At 42.9% G+C, this 23,859-nt stretch overlaps 1 long non-coding RNA gene across 2 annotated transcripts; it reads right to left on the reverse strand.

Moving 5' to 3' along the window:
- Nucleotides 1–1,487: 1,487 nt before the first annotated feature.
- Nucleotides 1,488–23,345, reverse strand: LOC115089567. Of its 2 annotated transcripts, none has more exons than XR_003856169.1 (3): nucleotides 23,079–23,345; nucleotides 2,504–2,641; nucleotides 1,488–1,984 (listed from the first exon to the last, which is right to left on the reverse strand). It is a non-coding gene; the product is annotated as an uncharacterized LOC115089567 (long non-coding RNA). The 2 variants fall into 2 exon arrangements; XR_003856168.1 differs by lacking the exon at nucleotides 23,079–23,345 and adding an exon at nucleotides 12,943–13,121.
- Nucleotides 23,346–23,859: the final 514 nt, after the last annotated feature.

The raw sequence follows: 23,859 nt of genomic DNA on the forward strand, positions 1-23,859 counted from the left end.
CAGCCACGGGTTTGGAAACCGGGCGCCGGCAAAATTGAGCGTCCGGTTTTCAACCCACGAGCCGCGGGCCTATTTCAAATTTTTTTTTCTTTTTTTTTTTACTTTTTTTTAACTTTCGGGACCTCCGACTTAATATCGCCATGATATTAAGTCGGAGGGTGCACAGAAAAGGAGGCACTAATTTCTTAAAGTAAAATGTGCGGCTTGGCTGCACATTTCACTTACTGAATCGCGCAGGAATACCTAATAGGGTCATCAACATGCATTTGCATGTTGCAGGCGCTATTAGGTTTGGGGGGGTTGGATGCGCGGTTTCGACGCGCTATTACCCCTTACTAAATAAGGGATAAAACTAGTGCGTCGAAAACGCGCGTCCAATCGCGGGTTAACAGTGCGCTCCGCCGGAGCGCACTGTACTGTATCGGCCTGTTAGATTGTAAGCCCTCCAGGGATAGGGAAATACCTACAGTACCTGAATGTAATCCACTTTGAAGCGCTGAAAAAAGTGCAAAAAGCAGAATCTAAATAATTACAATAATAATAATAATAGGCAGTTTTGTGTCTTGCCGGAAGCCAGGGAGAGCAAGCAAGTTGCTGTGACCCAGCCTGGGTTCCAGTTTTGGAAATGGCAACAATTAACTGAGGAATTTCTAACCACCAGGAGAAAAATTTGTCTTGGGCTGGCCAGCAGCCTGCGATCACATTGAAGAATTCCCTGGACTCTGCACATTAATTTTCCCAGGGGCTGAACACTGCCGCAGAAAGCTTGTGGGAGAAAGCATAGTGTTTCAGTGAGCTAAGAAGACTTAAGCTGACTAAGAACGGTGTCTGCATCAAGGGATTTTGAGATTCTGGAATGCACTGTAAGCTGTTTCTGATTTCTGCATTGTTTGGGTGCAGTTTTCCACCTTATTCTTGTAACTGCTGGAACTTGGACTATTATTTTTAATACATTTTCTTGCTATTGTAAACCCTTTTTTGGAGGCTTGTTGCTTCTTAGGGCACACAATTAATTTATTTCTTTGGGGCAGCTCTGGTTAACCATTCCATCCGACACTGACTCTTAATCCCTAGGGGGGACTCTTTTTTATGGGGGGGGGGGGGGGGGACGACAATGAATTTGGTACTAAACCATACCTTGTCTCCTGGTTGGGACTCAGGTGCTGCTCTGTGATGAGCGTCGAAACATTTCTTGGCCCGCTGTCCTGCCTTTTGCGAAAGGCCTTTGGTTTGTTCCCAGAGATGATGGAGTTCTTCAGTTGAGGCCTGGGGCTGTTGGCGATGGAACTGACAAGGGTATTGGTAGTGGAGGTAATGGCTGACGGCAATACACGATCTGGAAAGGGGTTGATCCAGTGGCGGCAGATGGCTGCGAATTCAGGGCGAACTCGGCCCAGGGGAGCAACTCTGCCCAGTCGTTTTGTCTGGAGTTGACATAGGGCAGAGGAACTGTTTAAGTGTACGGTTCATTCTTTCGGTTTGACCATTTGATTGTGGATGGTACGCTGACGTCAGGTCTAAGGAAATATCGAACTTCTTGCAAAGAACTCTCCAGAACTTTGCCGTGAACTGTACGCCTCTATCCGAAAGGTATGCTTTGGCATGCCGTGCAGGTGAAAGATATGCCGTACAAACAGCTTTGCCAATTCTGGAGCAGATGGGAGTCCAGGTAATGCCATGAAGTGCGCCATTTTCGAGAAGTGGTCTACAGTGATCCATATGGTGTTGTTTCTGTTGGTCACTGGCAGGTCAACGGCAAAGTCGGTCGCAATGTGCGTCCAAGGTTCCTCTGGAGCTGGTAAAGGCTGGAGAAGGCTCCAAGGGCGGCCGGCTGGCCAGAGGCTTCTGTCTTGCACAGGTCCTCTGTAATCTATACATGGATGAAGAGATCAGTCCTTCTTGCAAACAAAAAAAGAATCCAGCTCCAGCAGATGACTTGGAAGGCCGGATAAATCCTTATTAGCAGCATGTCCAATCGCCATCCCTGTAGAAAAAAACAAACATTAGATCTTTTCCTTTTCAATCTTTGCCCAGTATTAATATTGCATCTCCGAGAGAGGATACTAATCAAAATAGAATACATTGCAATACTTGAATTTCCAATAGAAACCTCTTCTTCTTAAATTTCTCTCCTTAATCTCCTTTTCTTTAAACTTCTTCCCATCACATATAGAGTGACAGGGGCATAGGATTATTATTTTATTTTCAGAGTAATTCTCCTATAAATAAATAATGAATTTGTGTGAAGGGTGTCGAATCTTATTAGGAGAGTCCACCTAAAAAAAACACCAATCATTAATCACAAAATTGAGATAAATAAATCAGACACCCATTTTATGAAACTTTAGAACTTTATAAACTCAGAAGGAGAGAATAAACAATTAAATATGTCACATGAATAATACTATTAGCAAATGCAAACTGGCATAAATATATCTCTGAAGAGAATGTTTAACCATAAGTCCCTTCCCCAAAGGGCTGACACAGTTCATAGCTTTAGAACCTGCTGTTCTTCTTGGTAGAAGAATATCTCTGCTGAAGACAGTCCACCCTTTCCCAGAGGGGATAAAAATCTTCACCCTCCCATGGAGGGCCAGCAAAAGTCTCTGTAAACTGGAACAGCAGAAACCGACAGGATGCCCTGCAATAAAGCAAATGACAAACAAAAACGAAAAGAGAGAGAAAAAGTCCTTTAAGACCATGAGAACATGCCATACTGGGTCAGACCAAGGGTCCATCAAGCCCAGCATCCTGTTTCCAACAGTGCCCAATCCAGGCCATAAGATCCTCGCAAGTACCCAAAAACAAACAGGCCGATACAGTACGGTGCCCTCCAACGGAGCACACTGTTAACCGGCATTTGGACGCACGTTTTTGACGCACTAGCTTTACCCCTTATTCAGTAAGGGGTAATAGCGCGTCGAAAACGCGCGTACAACCCCCCCTCCCCCGAGACTAATAGCACCCACTACATGCAAATGCATATTGATGGGCCTATTAGTCATTCCTGCGCAATATAGTAAGTAAAATGTGCAGCCAAGCCGCACATTTTATTTATTTATTTATTTTATTTATATAAAGCTTTTCTATACCGTCATTCATAATTACATCATAACGGTGTACAATATGTTTATATCTAAGCGATATTCACATCCTTAGATTATACAATACAATATAAATAACCTTAAAAATCTGAAATACAAATCACATAATATAAAACATGAATCTTGATAAAATTACACTAAAGGTTAGCTGCAAAACATTTGTTAAAAAATCTAAAAACAAGAATCATATGCTAAAACTTAAATCATAATAATAGCTATTCTAAGGGTTGACAGCAAAAGCTTGCTCAAAAAAGCCAAGTCTTCAGCCCCTTCTTAAAATTCCTGAAATCTGACTCAAGCCGAGTTCAGTTGGTAGAGTGTTCCATGTGTTTGGGCCTGCTATTGAAATAACTCTTTCCCGTACCGATGTTAAGTGAGAAGTATTTAATGATGGGACAGAGAGCAAACCTTTGTTGGCAGATCTTAAAGATCTGTGTGGTGTATGCATCCTTATAGAAAAATTTAGCCAGTCTGACTTATGTGCATAAATGGTCTTATGAATAGTACAACAGGTTTTACACAGGATCCTTTGTGTAATGGGAAGCCATGCAAACTAATCAAAATTGGTGCAATGTGTTCACGCCTGTTACAATTAGTTAATACCCGTGCAGCTGCATTTTGGAATGGTCGTAATGTTGATTGTGGAAGACCCAATAAGAGAGAGTTACAATAATCTAATGACGACAGGATAAGAGCCTGTAATACAGATCGAAAATCATTAAAATCTAATAAAGGTTTCAAACGTCTAAGCACTAAAAGTTTATAATATCCATCTCTTATTTTCTTCGAAATATGCTTTTTAAATTTTAGTTCGCAGTCTATGATTATCCCTAGGTCCCTAACTGAGTCAGCCAAATCAATTTTGGTATTATGTGAAAGGGGAAAAACTTTTTAAATATCAGGTTTGGATTTTCTTTCAAGAAGAATGATCTCTGTTTTTTCCATATTAATGGCGAGTTTCATATGTGTTAACTGTTTAATAGCAGATAAATAGATATTTGTTTCTTTGAAGGTTTGTTCAAGGGTATCTACTATAGGTACAATAATCTGTATATCATCAGCATAGACGTAGAAATTCAGACTGAGGCCAGCTAGAAGATGGCAAACTGGCAAAAGATAGATATTAAATAACGTGGCAGACAGTGACAAGCCTTGCGGTACTCCAGTATTAAGTTCATACCTATCAGAAATTTAATCACCTATTTTAACCTGGAAAGATCTTTGTTGAAGAAAGGAAGACATCCATTTGAGTGTATCATTTGTCAATCCAATTTCTTTTAGTCTAGTTACTAAAATGGCATGATTGACTGTATCGAACGCAGCCGATACATCAAGCAGAATAAGAAGATATCTCTGACCAATATCGAAACCTTTTAGAACAGTGTCTGTTACTGATATTAATAACATTTCCGTATTGAGGTGTTGCCTGAAACCAAATTGATTTGGAAACAAAATGTTATTATCCTCTAAATGCTCAGCTAATTGTTTGTGAACAACTTTTTCTAGTATTTTTGATATAAAGGAGAGATTAGAAATGGGTCTATAATTTGATATTATTTCGGTGTCTAAGTTTGTTTTTTTTAAAACTGGTTTAATTATTGCAGATTTCAAAATCTCATGGATATATCCTTCTTTTAGGGATAGGTTAACAATCTTTGTAATTGCTGGGGCGATGATTGGTGCTAATGGTTTTAGAGCAGAAGGTGGAATTGGGTCTAACGGATGTATTGCAGGGTTTAATTTTTTTATGACATTTTCTATTTCCATAATCGATACTTCCTCAAAGGAGGACCATTCCGGTACATCTCTTTTATCATTTTAGGTTCCTGGTTACTGTTATTAGGTATAGAGGCGACAATCTTCTCTACTTTTCTTTAAAATACATTGCAAAATCATTACATTTAGAATCAGTCAGAATAGTTGAATCAGCATTGGAAGCTTTTGTAAGATTCTTAACTAATGTAAACATTGCTCGAGGGTTGTTATTAAAATTCTCAAATTTACTTTTGAAATAGTTTTTTTTTTGTTTCATTAATCAAATTTTTGTATTTATTAAGTTGGGATCTATACAGTCCTAGTGTTTGATTATCTTTGACTTTTCTCCATTTTTTTTCAGATTTTCTTAACATAGTTTTCGCTTTTCGTATTGTATCATTATACCATGGCTGGGAATGTTTAGTCACTTTTAATGTTTTGCTTTTTAGAGGATTAATGCGGTCGGCAATCATATTTGTCATATTGGTCCAAGAGGAAATAGCATTTTGAGAATTTGACAAATCAAGGGTGGATAATTGTTCTTCGAGTTCTTTTGTTAGTATCTCAGATTGAAATTTAGGGCGATAAGTGATTGATTGTTTTGCGTGATTGATTATGACATTGATCGATCTACTTTAAGAAATTAGCGCCTACCCAAAGGTAGGCTTTAATTTCTGCCGGTGCCGGGGAAGTGCACAGAAAAGCAGTAAAAATTGCTTTTCTGTGCACCTTCCGACTTAATATCATGGCGATATTAAGTTGGAGGCCCCAAAAGTTAAAAAAAAGTAAAAAAAAAAAAAATTAAAAATGGGCCCGCGGCTCGTGGGTCGAAAACTGGACACTCAATTTTGCTGGCATTCGGTTTCCGAACCTGTGGCTGTCAGCAGGCTTGAGAACTGATGCCGGCAAAATTGAGCGTCGGCTGTCAAACCCGCTGACAGCCGCCGCTTCTGTCCAAAAAGAGGCGCCGTGAACGGTGTCCTCTGCCCACCTGCCCGCCCCTTCCTCCCAAACACACCCTACTACTAAACATCTCAGGTTCTGGAAGTGTGTAAACTGTGTCTGTAATGATGAGCTACAGGGCACTAATGGTTTTGACTGCTAGTGCTTCCTTTCTGCCTACGAGCAGTGTATTTTCTTTGAACAGACTTTTCACCTTCCCCCATCACACAAATAAAGAAGGCCCGTAATGTTAATTTTTTGCTCAAAAGCCAAAACCTGAAGATCCTCATCAGCCATGCATTTTATATCTAGAAAACATCATGGGATGCTTCACTTTTAATGGTTGGACATGTTTTTTCCTCCCCCCCCCCCCCGTGTGGTACCACGGGATGTGTCACCACGCATCACCTGATCCTTACTCTTTTTTTTTTTTTTTTGCTGTAGCGGGCCTTTGGAGGGGGAGGGGGAGGCTTTGAAGAGCAGTGAACGTTTATTCTTTATTTACTGTCAGTTCTCTGTAGGTTTTCTTGCTATAAATCCTTGTTATCTCACTAAAGGGCTGTCATAGTTGATGGATATTTTCCCTGCATGGAACTTAAAAGCAGCTTGTCAACATTAAGTCACTTAAAGTCCCTGTGCTGCTCAATCCAGGGACATGTACACGCTCATGGGGACAGGTGTCTTTATCACATAAAGTTTACAGATTAATACTCATAAATTAAGGTCCATTATCCAGAAGTGTGAATTTGCATTGGCCTGATGGTGCAGGTATAATTCTGGGTAAGTAGATGCGTCCTTTTACCAGGCCTCTGGGTAGAGCCCACTTTGCGGGAATCCTAGCGGAGGCGTCGCCCACCTTTTCTGCCCAAAATCCTACCTTTAGACATCTTCTCCTCTGACACCCAGTATGTCCTGGTCCTTTGACGGTAGAGAGGCGACTGGGGTCTCCTGATCTTGTTCTGCCTTCCGTAATGATTCTTTCATCCTTATTCTCTAATCTTTCTTGGGGAAAAGTCGGTGGGATCAGGCAAGTTCTCCGCTCTGAAATCCCAGTGGGGAAGGGGGATCCTAAACCTCCCCACTCTTCCTAAGTCCAAAAAAATACTTTAATGTTTAGAGGGGATATCTCTTCTGCCTTCACTGTCTTGCGCAGCAGGAACTATTACTGGTGCTTGCCCACTTAGTGCTTAGTCCCCTGGTGAGAGCCCTTTTGTTTAAAAGTCTATCTCTAATTATAAGAAGGACCATCTAAAATAAACTTCCTCAAACTAAACCCCTGATGTCTTAAAATGGCTAGGCTAAAAAATGTTCAGGCATCCAATCCAGAATCTCCAGGTGGGAGGGACTGAGGGTTATGGACGGCTTCTTACCAGAGTGGGTTAAATTACAGGGACAGTGACATCTGGTGGACAGCCCGAAAGGGTCTGCCATACTGTTTTGGAACACAAAATCTGGGGTGGACCACTTTATTGGATAGACTGGTATACCTCCTAGTGGCCCTGCCTCCAATTCATGGAACCCGTGTTCTCCAACCCTGCGTGAGTGGTTTAGTGGTCTGCAGGACTGGGAAGAAGTGTGACTCCCCTCCCCCAAGTCTGTACAGCATTGCAAGTACCTTTACTATTTATCTATCTATCTATTTATTTATTTCATATTCTGCCTTTCAGCCACTTCAAAGCGGATTACTTTCACGTACCGCAGGTATTTATAGTGCTCTAAAAAGGTTTAATAATAACAACAGTAGTATTGGTGTTCTAGGGCCCAGGGTAATATTTGCAGTGCTACCTTTTCCTAGATAAGTGGCTGCTGTTTGATTTCCGGGAGCTGGTGCCCGTTTTGGGATGGTAGGTTCCGAGTGACTTTTCGTTGGGTTTTATGTTACATTGCAGCATGTGCCACTATTACTGAGATGACAACTGCATTTGAATGTTTCTGGAAGGTGAGTAGTAAAAGGGAAAATCTGAGTTCAGCCCGGCCAGTCATTTTGAGAGATTTCTTTCAGCCAATGCAGTATGGATTTCTTTTAATTTAATCTGTGGAATTGCTGTAAAAGACTGGGGGCTGGAATATTGGCAACAACGGCATTAGGTCCTCCTCCTCTCTGCCCTCACCCCATGTCCTGCCGTGGCCCTCCCCTCCCTGCGTTGATCGGAGCTGTTTAGGAGGAGGAGGACAGTGGCAGTGCGGCGCCTTTGCCTGTAGTGCAGGGCCGGTGCGAGGGTATTTGGTGCCCGGGGCAGAGCTTCAGTCATGCACCCCCCACCCACAGCTTACCTCTTGGTGAAGGTTCCAGCATAACGATATGGTATATTGGCTCCCCCTCTCTAGGCCTCTTGCTAGTGGGATTTTGCTGCCTCCATAATTTGGGCATGCTAGGTGAGTGCTTAGTTTGCGTAATGGAAGCCCTGGCCCTGCTGCTTGGTCCCGCGGTGTCATGCCTTGAACAATACTACACTCCCGTATCCCTTTGAGACACTACGGTGGCCCATGAGGTTCAAAGAGTGACACTGGTGCAGGGCAGAGGAGGAGGGGGACATGGCCTGAGGCACCACAGTCCACCTTGGAAGCCTGAATGAGAGCACGAGTGAGAGAAAGGGAAGGGGAGTGGAGGTCAAAGAGTGAGGGGATATGGGAAAGGGCAAGGCAAGACCACAAATGAGGGGTTGTGAGGGAAGGGGAGACCAAGAGCATAAGTGGGGAGATTATGGAAGGCAGAGTGAGTGAGGGGATGCAGGGGAGGGAGCATAATGAGATTAGAGGTGCTGTGGAATGTGAGTGAGGGGGATTGTTATGTTCGGCAGACTGCAGGCCCACCCCGCGGCCTGCTGCCCCTACCTGCCAGCCGGGCCCGGCTGCGTGGCCTCCCGGCACCAGGCTTCCCCAGCTTCCAGCGGGCTCAGCTCGGGGTGCTGTTCTGGGCGCAGCGGGGGGGGGGCCTCCCTGCACGCTGCGCCGACTGCCCCTTGGTTTAAGGGTCCACGCTCTCAACAGGGATTAGAGGGAGGATGTGGGAAGAAAGAGGGGATAGGAGTGCAGGAAGATGGGGATGTGAGTGAGGGGATCGAGGAACGCTGTGACAAGTGAATGAGGGGATCTCAGGGGGTTTATTTCAGGAGAGAGAGTGAGTGAGGGGATCAGAGAGATTTTGGGGTGTGAAGGCATCATCCTTTCCTCCCTTGAATCCCCTGATTCAGGTTCCCCTGTTTCTCCTCCCATTCCTGATCCCCCCCCCCCCCCACTTCTTCCTTCCCTCTCTTTCCTCTGATCCTGAAACTTCCATCCTCCCCTCTCTTTGTGCCTCCATCCCCTGTTCCATTCCCTGTCTCTCTGCTCCTCCTGCCTGAGATCTCATCTCGCTTCTCATTTTCCACATCCCTTCCCCTATTTTTTTATTCCCTTCCCACCATCGATCACTAGTGTTTGGGTAATTGCCAGGTTCTTGTGGCCTGGTTTGGCCACTGTTGGAAACAGGATGCTGGGCTTGATGGACCCTTGGCCTGACCCAACATGGCAATTTCTTATGTTCTTATGTTCTTAAGATCTCTTTTCTCTCTAAAAAGGATCAAATAAAGTGACACAGAAATGTCGGAAAATGACCATTTTTAAAAAGTAATATAAAAATGTTACATAAATTAATATACAAAAAATATTTCCATCTATGCACATTTGCAGAATTTCAGAAACTCTGCGCAGTATTTTCTAATTTTTACTCCAGAATCTATCCTGAACTACCTCAGGAACCTGGGGACCCTGGCCTACAGTACCTGAGACCCTTGCACTGGCCCAGACTGTGATGGGAATTAGGAAATGAAGACATCACATGTTGGCTCAGAGTTAGGTTGGTAACAATACCTTAATCACAAGGAAGAAAACCGTAAGGATCCGGTTACCTGGAGACCTTGCTAGGGGGGATGTACAGAGGAGGGGACAAGGGAAGAGGCTGGGCTGCTTATTGTCAACTGTGAAAATACCAACACTTAGAGATGCCCAGTAACATTTTTTGCTGATTATGTCCTTTCCCATCTACATACAATTGTTATTTATTTATTTATTTATTTCCAAGCATTTGATATTTCGCTTTTTTTTTTTTTTATCCGGACCTCACTCGAGGCGGATTACAATAAATCAGAATAGTGTAACAGGTCAGTATCAGAGCAGACACTGGAGCATGACCAACAGCACAGAATAATTCATTTTGTCATCCCACTGTTAGTAACATAGTAAATGATGGCAGATAAATCTTCTGTGAGAGTGATCTATCATTAACCCCAAACTGTACGGAATAGAAAGAACCCCTTTAGAAATCCTGCACCTCCAGTTCGGCAAGCAAATATTGCACATCCATAGAAACACCCCAATAAAGATGCATCATATGCAGAATAAGTGCCCAGACTTTAGAAATACTGAAACAAAAACTGAAATGGAAATCCTGAGAAACCAGACTCCATATGCACATCGAGAACTCAAAACAGAAATGCATTTCCTCCTCTACTGAGCAAAATGAAAGGATAAGATATGCATATTTCTAAAACAGACATATTTCAATCAATGAACTTAAAATGAAATGCTTTCTTCTTCCTTTATCTGGACATCTTATTTTTGAAATTGTGTTGATTCTAGTCTCTCTTTTCTGCTTCTTTTACAACCTTGTCCAGGGTCTCCTTTTATTTTTTTGTTTCTTCTCACTTCTGTCTTTTTCACTTACTCCTCTACATTTATCTCTGAGCTTGATCTTTCACTTTCATCTCCTTTCTTCATTTTTTTCTGTCTCTAGTCACTTTTATAGAAAGATTTCACCCCTCCTTCTTTCTCCTCACATTTTTTGTCCTCACTCTCTCTCTTTTCAACTCTCATCTACCCTCCAGTTTTCCATCTCCCACTTGCACACCTTCCCAGTCCATCTTCTCGCTTTTTCATTCTTTCCCAGTCTCCTCTTCCCTCGTCTAGTCCCTATTTTCATCCTTCAGGCACAGCTCTTCTCCAGTCCTCAACTATTTTCCTCTGTCTCTAATCCTCTTCTGTTTTTCATGACCTCCCCTGTCTCTTGCATCCTGCCCCTTTCTTTTGTTTTTTACCCCTACTCAGCATCTAAGCGTTCTTCTTTTACTGTTTCAGCCTTATGCCAGCTATCTCACCCTCCAAGATACCCCCACCCTTTTCCTCTGGGGGTGGGATGGGCACAAACTTTCTCTTCTCTCTCTCATATACACAAACTTTGCAATACACACATGCTCTCTCCCTCGCCATACACACACACGCACATACATGCTTTCTCTCTCCATGCCATAGACACCACACACACACATGCACGCTCTCTCTTCATACCATACACACACATACGCATAAATGCTCTCTCTCTGCCCACCCTACATACACACACATGCTCTCTTCCTACCGTACACACACACACTTAACTCTTTCCCTGTCATACGTACACACACATACTCTCTCTCTACACCATATACACTCATACATGTTCTCTCTCACCTGTCCTTCTCACACACACATTTACATCTCTCTGTGAGAGAGCATGTATGCATGTGTGTGTGTGTGAGGGGGTGGGGGAGAGATTCACTCCCTAGAATGTGCAAGCAGCAGCAGCAGCAGCAGGCTCTTCCATGGGCCCAAAAGTGGCATTGAAACATTTCCCATTTCTGGGGCTGACACTGCTCTGCTTTTTGGGTGCACGGACCTGCCACCGCTGATGCTCCACTTCCTTTCTTTAGCCGGGAGGGCCCGGCCACTGCTGCAACCTCTGGCTCCTCTCTTCGGCTGGGAAGGCCCAGCCACCGCTTTTCCGTCTCCTCTCTTTTTGGTTGTGAAGGCCTGGCCACCACTGCTCTGGCTCCTCTTGTGGGCGCAGTTCAAACGTCAGCCAATTGAACCTTGTGGGCTACAAATCCCTGCACAGTTCAAACAGCTGACGTTTGAACTATGCACTGCAAGAGAGACTGTGTGGCAATGGCAGCAAGGCACCCGTGGTGCTGGGCTGGATGACCAATGTTCTGCGGACAACGGACGAGGTAGAGGATCGAACGGAGGGGACTGCAGCTGGACCTGGACGGCTAAAATTTGGATATTTTCCAGACATTTTATCCCTCTAATATCCATACCGTTCGGAGAAAATCTGGATAGTTGGCAACTCTAGGCCATGCAATATAAATCCACTTTAAGAATCCAGCGCATAAGTATTTATGCTCACAAGCACGTGCCGAGTTCCCTACCGCATAATTTTACTTCTGCCAAGGATAGCATGTAAGTAATAAATAAAAAAACAGGTTAGTTAGCGAGGTTTAGGAGTTCTGGGTTAACAGGGTCAAAGGAAAGCAAACTAACAGGAAGGGGGGTTAGGAAGGCTGATTGGTTAACTGGGCAAATTGGGAATGAATTGGGAAAATGGACTGTAGTGTTAGTGCACGTATCTATTGAAATCCCTCCCACTTGCGTGTGTTATAAAATGGCCGCGTCCATTGGCGAGCGCTGGCAAATGCACGCACATGTGCGCCCATGTGCGGCTCTTCAAATTGACCTCTTAGAGCATTCAAGATACTTCAAAACTGATGAATTTTATTTTCAAGCTAGAATTATCAATATTGTATTTGCAATGAATAATATCTTTAAAACAAAACAGGATAACAGATGTTCATATAAATATTAATTAATAAGAGTTCTTTTCTTATTTTTCTTAGCTCCAGAAACTAACAGAACCAGCTCTGAATATAAATCAAGATAACTATCAGATAAGTTCTCTATTAGTCCTCTCCTTTAACAGTGGATGTTAAAGATGGAGCTTTAAATCAATAGTTGTTTAAGGAAGCTGATTCTTTGTGTAAAGTCTTTTTCAGACTGGAACCAGCTGATGAATGATACTTAGAAAAGATTACTAGGAGACTTCTCCGGTAAGTATTTCACTATTTGTGTCTCTCTTTCTCCTTTTGGCTCCTTTTACTTTTTTTTCTGTCACTATCTGATTTTGTTTCTTTAATCTCCTTCTTTCTCTCTCAGGCTCTCTGTTTGTGATGTTCACTGTTGCCTTTTCTCTTTGTGAGTGTTCTTTCCTTTTCTTTAAACTCTCTGTAGGTACAAATGGCTGTTGGTCTAGCTAGACTTTCCTGTGGCCGAGGTGTCAGTGTACACTTACCTGGGTCCTCATTTGAGGAATTTGAGTGTGATGAGCTGCTGTTAGGGTACTCTGGCTCTTCGTCTTCTTACCAAGTCTTGGGGGGGGGTCAATGATAGGGAGCGCTGTTGCTTGATTAGCTGAGAGGCACTGTAGATGCTGTCTCAGGAACTCTTTTGATCAAAATGCGCTGATCTTCTCCGAGGCTGTACTTTAAATAAATGAAAAACAGGATTCCAGACTACAGTATGGCGAAAAAGTCTTCTGGTCAGGGGAAACTAAAGTGTATGCTAAATGCTGCCTCGCCGGCTCGGTGTCCCTTAACACTGAGCTGTGTCCTCAAGAAAATAAATAATTAAATATCCCTGGATGTGGCATGTACTGGCAGTGCTGACTCAGACACTCAGACAATGTCCACTCATTCTGTATGCTGATGCTCAGGCTGACTCAGTCCAAATCAGAGTCTTAAAGTCGTAACTTGGTATCACAAGTGCAGTTTTGGATTGCAATGTGATTTTTATGACCTGCCACAGCGAATTATCCCACACTTCTTTATTCTCCAGACACACGTGTTTAACGCTAGAATACCTTTGATCCTTTTATACTGTAGCTGTAATAAGTCAGTGATCACTGTTCTCTCCCTCTCTGCATTTTCTGTTTCTGTTCACTCTTGCGGTATCAAAAAATGTGTTTTTACATAAATCCTCCTTTCCTGAATTTAGAATATCAAGAATGCTTAACTTTACAATTTTTAGTAACAATCCAGTTTTAAGATTAGGAGGGCTTATTTAAAGAAAAGGTGGGTTCTTCCCCTGCTTTGTCATACAGCACCTTTATGTTATCTGGGATTCTACTGCTGATAACAATATCCCAGAATGCAATTCCTTCAAAGGAGGTAAAAAGTATTTTAGCTCCAAATAATGGTTATGTGCTAGGGTACCATTGTAGCTCATAGGCTAGAGACTTTTTTTTTTTTCAAAAGTGATACCTCCCACATTTCCAGAATTCCTTAGTCTTTCACAAATGCCAAGAAAATATTCCACGGTCTTGCCTATAATTTATTTTTATCTGCTCCAGACCTGTCTCTACCTGGACAAACTTCTTCGAATTTGCATTTAACTATTGTAAGTTTCACATACACACCCATCCCATTCAATCTTAAATGTGCTCAAACCTTCCCTCTGTGTCTTTTTTCCAGTAAAAATGGCACTTAAACAGCCTCCGTGAAAGAATGGCTGCTCTGAGCTCTGTCCCACATCTCTCAGGATTGCTAATTTACATATTCAGCATGGAATTCCCATCAGTTCTAGCAATAGCTGTGCTGTCTTTGCAAAATGAAAGTAAAATTTCGGCAGCTTGAACAAGACTCACTCTCTTCAGTCCCATCCCCTCTTTTTCTTTTCTTCACGGTGTTTTTTTCTTTTTTTTCTCTGCAGCTTGTCCTTATCTGCATTTTAACAGCAACCTGTTTCATAGCTCCAGTACCTCCACAAGTATAGGCCACTACAGTCACACAAATCCAGCACACCCCAGAATTTGGAATTCTCTTCAAAAGGGGCTATGATAGCCCTAACAGTTTCTCCTCGAGCTGTCTTGTACACAGCTCAGAGCAGGCACAGGGCATCTCAGGACTGTTAAGAAAGAACTATAACAGCTTCACCTCAGCTCAGGTCAGTTCTGTTTTTAATTAAAAAAATATATACCCTCCCTCCTTTTAATTTTTTAACCCAGGATTCATAATGAATGCCCCTGTATCTGGAGAAGCTCTTACATCACTCACCTCTGCTGGACCACGGCATAAACTTTTTGTGGCAAGCTCTGGGAGCCTTATCCTAGAGTACTGGATTTTCCAGTGGATGCAAGCAGTGTTTCAGCATCCTTGGTGATGTGTAAAGGTCTAATGAAGAGACTTAGCAGACCCTATTAACTGAAGGCTATGCCTGTGGCCTGTGTTCCGAGTGAATCAGTCCATGTGGTGTCAGGCCACTGCTCTGTTGCAGTTCGTCTGATTCTCTCCCTACTAACACACTTGATTATATGTTTTGAAACCTCTTTGGAGAGTGATTTAGAAATTCAATAATGGTGATGCAGTGAAAAGAAATCTCATCTTCCATCACAGAGGGGTAAAGTTATGTTTTTCATCTGGAAACTGACCTTTCCCGCAATTCCCTGGCCGTCACATGGCTTGAACTGGCAGCTGTGCCCTGGAGGGAGTTACTTTATCCACTTCATGGCTGGGGATCGGTATTCCCCAAATTGTGCTAACCTAGTAACACTAATGGCATTCCTGATTTGATTTATAATATCAGTATGAGAGCATTGGGGGGGGGGGGGGGGGGGGGGGGAATTTTATCGGCCCTGGAACGGTGACATGATTTTCACTTCCAAGAATCTCAATCAGAATGACAGAACCTAAACACCTTCCGTGCTGGCATCTGACTGGTATAAACTGATTAAAGGAGAATGTCTGAATCCCACACAGAATAATGCTGTTTTTATTGGCGTTTAAATACTGTCTGCAGCAGCATCATTCAGTAATTACATTTGCAAGAAGCTACAATAAATAACATGAAGAAATCCTTTGCAGAATGAGGAACTGTCCAGGGCCAAGCCTGTGTGAAGTCAGTCCCACTTTTCTTTCTCGCTGCCTGCCTGCAGCCGCTGCTTTCATAGCAGACACAGTGGGTGCGACGCCTCCTGTAGAAAGCAGAGGTTGCTGAGCTTTGTGTAGCACACTTCTCACTGGTGGATAGCAGGTTGTTGATGTGGTGGTCTTATACTGTATATTTTTAAGTTTAAGCAAATCGTCTTCCCCCACGCATAATACTGGAAGTGGCAGAAACAGTTTTAGGGCCTGCTGCATTTATACTGGGGAGAAGATGTTTATTTTAGGGCCTGATTCCAACCTTGCATTCGATGCGTTAGCTTCCCATGACCCTGCTTCAGGGCCTCGACTCTAGAAGGAGATCCAGAATGTGGTCCTAGCTGAGCCGAGTTGGGAGGGCTGAGGGCGCAAGAATGTAAAATAGGGTATAACTCTCTGGGGTGATTGTGGATGAAAGTTCGAGGGCACCATAGTCAGGGCCGGTGCTAGCTTTTTTGGTGCCCTGTGTGAACAATTACTGTGCTGCCCCCCCCACCCCCATTCATTCATTCTCTGTCCCAGATCAGCCCAGCTCCCTTCAGTGATAGAAACTTTAAAAACTGACACCATCTCCCCCCCCCCCCCCTGATGGTGCAAGCCCAGCTGCCTTCAGTGATAGAAACTATAAGGCCCTTATAGCCTTGCACAAAGCCCCCCACTCCATTCCACACACTCAGTTAAAAGATATGCATTTATATTTTACATGAAAAATATCAAAGTACAATATTCTGAGGTAAAAATATCACATTATATTTATATGCACTGCTGTGATGCCAACCTGAAATCCCTGCAAAAAAGACACTTGGAACCCACATGGTATTAGGCCTATTGTGATGTGGTTGGGTGTGGGCTTGACCCTCTGAAAGCCAAATAGACTAATACACTTCCTCACTTCAGTCAATGCCTCACCTCAGTCACACATGCAGAACGTAAACAAACCCTCACCAAATACAGAACAGAGCAACCATAAAGTAGAAATACAAACGCGCAGACAAAACCTGAACTGGAAACCGCAAGAAACCAGACACTCTATGCAGTGCAACAATGAAAAAAACAGAACCATCTCCATTCCTCAAACATCAAACAATAAAATCAAGAAATAAAATACATACATAAGCCTAATACTAAAAACATATTAATATTTCAAAAAAAGCTGATAAATAAAAGATCAAATAATTAAAAACTCATATACAAGATTTTTAAATGACCAAAACACCAATAAAATATTTCAAAACAGCAGACACATCAAATAACAGCTGAAAAATAAAACTAAAAAGGATTTTAAAAATTCACGCTACTCATACCTGGGAATTTTTGAATTCCATCACTCTGAAATTGACATAGATTAGGGGGAGTGGGATGCACAAACTTTTTCCTCTCTTTCTTATATACACACACATACGTACGCATGCTCCCTCTCAGACAAACCTGCAGGCGTCTCCAGCTCTTCTTTGGTTGCGATCTACCAACAGCCCCAGGCTCTCATCTTCATTTCAGCTGCTGGCAGGTTGGAATCCACCTGCAGCCCCCATTCTCTTTCTGTCTCTCTCTCACACACACACAACCCAAGCAGCTCCCATTTTCTCTCTCTCTCTGTGTCTCTCTCACACACATACACAAACCAGGCAGACTCCCATTCTCTCTCTCTCTCTCTCTCTCTCACACACACACACACACAACCCAGGCAGGCTCCCGTTCATATCCACCCAAAACGGAGGTAGGTGCCCATTCTCACACACACACACACACACACACACACACACACACACACACACACCCTGCCTATTCCAGGAAGGCTCCCATGCATGCATGTGCATGTATGTACACACAGACCCCCACCCTTCCTAGGCAAGCTCCCATTTACACACACACCCATCCCAGGCAGCCTCCCATTCACACACAAACACACCCATTACAGGCATTCTCCCATTCACCCAAACACACCTGCAGACCAGGCAGTCAGGATCCATGGGTCATTCCTCCTCTGCTGCTGCTGCTGCCAGCCTGTGCCTTCTTTTTTGTGGACAGCAGCCATTCTTCAGTTCCTCTTCATGTGCTGTCCCCAAAGTAATTCAATACTGGCGGTGCTAGCACTTCCTGTATTCTCATCTCGCTAACTTAGCCAGATATTCAGCTGCGCAGCAGCACCAGTAAATATATCCAGCTATCTTAAAGTTAGCCAGATAAGTTTATCCGGCTAGCTTTAGGACAGCTCTATGGCCCAACTAGAGTTAGCTGGATAAGTTATCTGGCTATCTATGAATATCGGAATTAGCCAGTTAACATGACTCCTCACCGATCTGCCAATTCCCTGCTCCTGAGTTATCTGGTTAAAAATTTAGCCAGATAAGGCACTAATCTGCTAGCTTTTTTGTTACCCTGTGCGAATAAGTAATGTGCTGCCCCCCCTCGCAATTCATTCATCTCCCTCCAGTAATCTAAACTTTAAAATCTGACATTCCTCCCTACCTGGGTCTACCCCCTCTCTTCTGGAACTCATGGCCAATGCAAGAGTATTAGATGCCCTAGCACCCCCCTCCCCAACTCCGGCCCTTTACAAACACACGATTACAAATGATGCATTTATAATAGCAGAATTTGCATTAAATTAACATTCAGAGTAGAGTCTTCTGAGGTGAACATATCCTTACAACAACCTGTATTTTATATTTACATGCACTGCTGTGGAGCCAACCAGAAAACACTGCAAAAATACTCATATGTTATTAGGCCTATTGTAATGCATGTTGAATGTGGGCTAGACCCTGAGAAAGCCATGAGTAAAACACTTACAATATAGCAAATCTCCCATGTCAAAAACAGCACTAACTGCCAGCATTCAAACCATAACAATTTTGCCTAAGAAAAAGTAACACTGCAAATATAACACCAGGTCCTAAAATACCAATATAGAAACATAGAAATGAAGGCAGAAGAAGACCAAACGGCCCATCCAGTCTGCCCAGCAAGTTTCACACTTTTTTTTTTTCATACTTATCTGTTTCTCTTGGCTCTTAGTAACCTTTTAGTAATACACCTCCTATTAGGAAAACAGAACAAACCAAGCTGCTATATAACCCCACACAGATGCTACACACTAGCAGAATACTTCACCTCTGTCACACATGCAAAATACTGACAGACTCTCACCAAATACAAAATAAAGAGACCATAAAGTAGAAATAGAAATGTGCAGACAAAAACTGAACTGGGCATCGCAACAAGCCAGACTCTGTTTACAGTGCAACAATGCAAAAACAGAAACATCACCATTCCTCATAAAATATCAAATAATAAAATCAAGAAGTATAAAACATTAATCATAATAGTAAAACCATATTAAAAAAGAAAATAAATATTTCAAGATAGCTGAAGAATAAACATCCAATATTTAAAAACTCATTTAAATTATTATTTTTTTAAATTTCCCAAACACCAGTAATATATTTCAAAACTGCAGACACATCAAACACCCAATAATTAAAACTAATAAGGATTTTAAAAAAATTCCACTCTCCATACCTGGGGATTAGTGGTGGAGGGAGGGCACACAAACCTTCTCCTTTCTCTATGCACAGACATTTTCTTTCTCTCATATATACTCATGCTCACACACTCATGCATCTTCTCTCAGATGCACATACTCCCTCTCTCCCACGTGCGTGCACACACACACACACACCACATGTATGCTGTCTCACCCACACACGGGCTTCACCTTTTTTTCTTTTCTTCCAATTGTTCCCCTGGGAGCTCTGAGCCCATCTTTTCACTTTGACCTCTATCAGGTCGGATTCACAAGGTGGCCTCCACGCCACTTCAGCTGCTGGTGGGATGCGGTCCACCAGCAGCCCAAGCCTCTTCTCTATTAAGCCATCGACAGACAGGATGGGGTCTCACTAGCTTGGCTCTTTCCTTTATTTCTCATCCCCTTACCTCACTATCTCAGCTCTTCCTCCCGTTTTCCCTCATTATCTTTCCTTTTTCTCCCACTTTTCACCCCTTCTCTCCCTCTAGAGGCTTTCACTCCCTCCTTCCCCGTCTCACACTACCTCAGTTCTTCCCCCATTCCTGTCCCTTAAGAGATTTTTCTCCCTCTTCTCACCCCTTACTGTCTCAGCTGATTCCCTTTTCTTACCTTATTTCCTCATTACCTCAGCATTTTGCCCCTCTTCTCCCTCTCCCTCCCTCCATCCCTTGCTCTTTCCTCCCTTTCCTATGCTTTTTCATCACTTTCTTCCTCCTCCTTCCCTATGCTCTTCCCCCACCTTCTCACCCAGGCTCTTCCTCCTCCCTAGCACAGTTGGTAGCAGGAGCAGCATTTGAGTGATGTCATCTCCTACTTTTGCAGAGCCAGTCTTGTGGTAGGAGCTGTGAAATCTCGCTGCTCCTCTTGCAAGACTGACCCCACAGGAGCAGGAGATGACATCACTCAAATGCTGCCACTGCTTCTGCAGCCGGCTTCTGCAGGGGATGTGCTTTTTTTTCACTACATCGGATCAGGCAGGGGTTTAGCAAGCCTCCTATGTGTCCCTCGGCTTCTCTTTACTTCAGCTGCTCATGGGGTGGAGTCCTCTGGGTGGCCTTGCAGCCTCTGCTCCATCTTTGCCACTGGTGGCCCCAGGCTGTCATCTCCTCAGAGCTGCCACCCTGTGCAAGTGCATAGCTGACTGCAGTTATGAAAACTGATGCCGAGTTTATCAGCATCGGTGTTCATAACCGGCAGACCGCCGGTAACTGCGGGGTTGCGTTAGCAAGGAGGCACTAAGGTCACGCTAGCAACCCTAGCGCCTCCTTGCTAGCGCGACCCCCTAATTTGTTTATTACATGGTGCCCCCCATGTGGGTGCCATGTGGGCGCTAAGAAAGTGGGCGCTGAAAAGTCAGCACCTGCTTTCCGCAAATTTTATTGCATCGGCCCCTCAGATAATAGAAGGACCAGGGCACACTCCATGAAGTTAGCAAGTAGCTCATTTAAAACAAATCAAAGACATTTTTTTTGTTACTCAGCGCATAGTTAAGCTCTGGAATTCATTGCCAGAGGATGTTGTTGTTACAGCAGTTAGTGTAACTGGGTTTATAAAAGGTTTGGATAAGTTCCTAGAGGAAAAATCCATAAACTGCTCTTAAGGTAATTAATAAGCAATAGTAGCTTATGATCTATCTAATGTTTAGGTACTTGCCAGATACTTGTGACTTGGATTGGCCACTGTTGGAAACAGGATACTGGGTTGAATGGACCCTTGGTCTGACCCAGTATGGCATATCTTATGTTCTTATGTTATGTTCTTATACCCTGTAAATAATGTGATGACGGAGCAATTACACTGATCGGGCAAGGGACTGGACAACAAGCTGTGTGTATTTCTATTTCCAGAGCTGATGTGAAAGGTTAAACTGGATGACATATCGCACATGGATAAGTCCAAAGTTATAAGGTGGAAGATTAAACAAGTAAGGAAAGCATGCAGATGCATGGCTTCAGAAAAGCCTTCCAATATATTTTTGTGTGTGAGTGTGAGGTGTGACTGTGGAGGGAGAGAGGGTAATGTGTAGCAGGATGTGTGTGTGTGTGTGTGTGTGTGTATGAAATAGGAGATCTGGGGTGTAAGATTTTTGGGGGTATGGCTGTGTGATTGTAAGTGGGAGGGGGGGGGTATGACTGAAGAAAATGTGTGTGTGTGTGTGAGTGAGAGTGTTCGAGACTGTGTGTGGGATGAACTGAGAAGCCGTGTCATTTATTTTCCCTGTCTCTGTGGGGGGTTATAGGTGTGGGTGTGCTGGGAACAAGTATGTGTGTGATATGTTTGCATGAGGGGATGCATGCATGCGTATGGTATTGCATGTGGGGGCGAAATGTAGGAATGTGAGTATGGTGGGATGTGTGATTGGAGGTATATATGTGGGGAGTTGTGTGTGTGAAGTGAGGTAAAACAAAATGTATTTTAATATATAGATTTTCCATAACAATCAAAGCAATGTACAAAAAAAAATCAATATTAAAACTTTTTTTGAAGGTCAGCAAGAACTTACTTCTTATAACAGAGAATACAAACTTAGCACGGACAATCACATCAACACACTATATAAAAACATAGGAAAACTCAGGGGAAAGGGGTGTGTGTGTATATAGGGGGGTGTTATAAGAGTGTGACGTGGAAATGTCTTTTTGTGCTATCCTTTGCCATTTGCTTCAGTTGCTTTTCTGTATCACTTTTTCTGCCAGTATTACCCTAGGCCAAAGTGCTGGAAGGGAAGGAGAAGGGGCATTTGGAATGGAGTGGTGGTGAACATTGTAACAGTTCTAACAACTTCTAATAGTTTTCTATAGAAAGCAATGGATATTTTTTAATCTCAAAGAAAGCAATGCTTTTTTCCCCATAGAAAGCAATGGGAAGTTTTGGGGGTTTTTTTTTTTGGGACGCTTGGTTCTCTGAAAATATTAATCTGATGTTTCTGGTTTTAGAACTCTTCCAAGATATTCACGATTTCTTCCTGCATGCCAAATCTAGTGAATTTCTATCCATTTTGGGAGCATTATTGTGTCTACAGACAGACAGATCGATCTCTTTTACATTATTCTTTCCAGCATTCTATATGTTGAAAAGCATAAAAAGAAAACTCCATGTATGGATAATATTGGCGCTAATCAAGGATGTGTATAAAAGATTTTAATGATCTTCAAACTGGTCCCATTCTCCCACTACCAGTCAGGTTTAGAGGATTACAAATGAGATAAATGTGCATACTTTGGATGCCCAGTATGAGGTGAATAGGCTAGGGATGAGAATGACTATCTATTATATTATACAGTGAAGCAGGAGCTAAAGGATGTGGATGTGGTTAGTGCAGTTACTGTAGCTGGGTTCAAAAAAGGTTTAGATAAGTTCTTGGAAGAGAAGTCCATTAACTGCTATTAATCAAGTTTACTTAGGGAATAGCCACTGCTATTAATTGCATCAGTGCATCAGTAGCATGGGATCTTCTAGGTGTTTGGGTAATTGCCAGGTTCTTGTGGCCTGGTTTGGCCTCTGTTGGAAACAGGATGCTGGGCTTGATGGACCCTTGGTCTGACCCAGCATGGCAATTTCTTATGTTCTTAAGGGTGGATGGGTGTCCTGTGACTTAGCATATTGCATTCCGCCTGGACTGAAGGTCCTTTATACCAGCTTATCTTTAAAAGTTCTTGTACACTGCAAAATCCATAGCAACGTTCGATGCAGATTTCAACCATACAATCAAAATGATCACATCCATAACCAACAAATCAGATAAATAAAAATCAACTCAAATCATCTAATCAAAAGCCAGCTGTGGTGTGCCAACACAACGAACTCCATGACAGAGACCAATTTCACCTCCCACACGCGTTCAATAACTTTTAGAAGGAAGCAGCGCCAGGCTTCTTTCATCTTTTTTTTTTTTTTTATCAAATTAAAGAGCTTGAGAAAATTGCACTAAACAATGGGACCTAAATGCAGAAAGGTTGTAGAAACAAATTGTGTGAAAGTCACCCCGGGAGGTTTTCCTCTGCTCCTTAGTTGGCACATAATGCAGGGAGGAGGTCTGTAGTTTTGTCCTCTGTGTCTGCTGAAACTCAAACGGAGAAAGATTGCGAGTGACAGCAGCAGTAATGTCGGTCGGTGACTGCAGTCTGGTTTCCTCTTGGTCCAGGCGCACTGGGTTATGATCTAACGGAGTAACGCTGCAGGCAGACCAGTGATCAGGATGGAGTTTACGTCCGTGTTTTCCCAGGTGCCGCTCACTGCGTGCATAAGGCTGTGATGATTCTGTTTGCTTTGCAGCCATATGTGCTCCAGCTGCCTGCTCCATTCATCTTTAAATTAAGAGACACTCTGGTATTTACCAAGTACCGTAACAATTAGTGAAAATGTAAGATAATTATAGAAATAACAAGGGACTGATAATTATGGAAATAACAAGGGACTGGGACAAGGTGGCTGAATAAAATCAATTAATAATCAAAACTAGATAATGACCCTGCAGTGATTGTGGAAGAGAATTAGGAAATTCACATTTGATTCATGTACTTCACTTGTAATCATCATAGCACTAATTAGCAAATAAAGCACACTGAAAGAAGATCCTAATCAAGAGTGTGAAAGGAGGGGAGTAGAAAGAGAGTGGGGGAGGAGTAAAGGGGAAAAGGAGACCTTGGACAGAGAAATTGAGCATAGGGAAGGAGCCAGAGACAGGGGGATGAAGGAGGAGAGACAGTGTGTATTACCCTATTGCTCCATACCAAAGTAATAGTATTGTTGTACAGCCATGTTG

Source organism: Rhinatrema bivittatum, chromosome 4, assembly GCF_901001135.1.
Source record: "Rhinatrema bivittatum chromosome 4, aRhiBiv1.1, whole genome shotgun sequence".
Taxonomy (NCBI): domain Eukaryota; kingdom Metazoa; phylum Chordata; class Amphibia; order Gymnophiona; family Rhinatrematidae; genus Rhinatrema; species Rhinatrema bivittatum.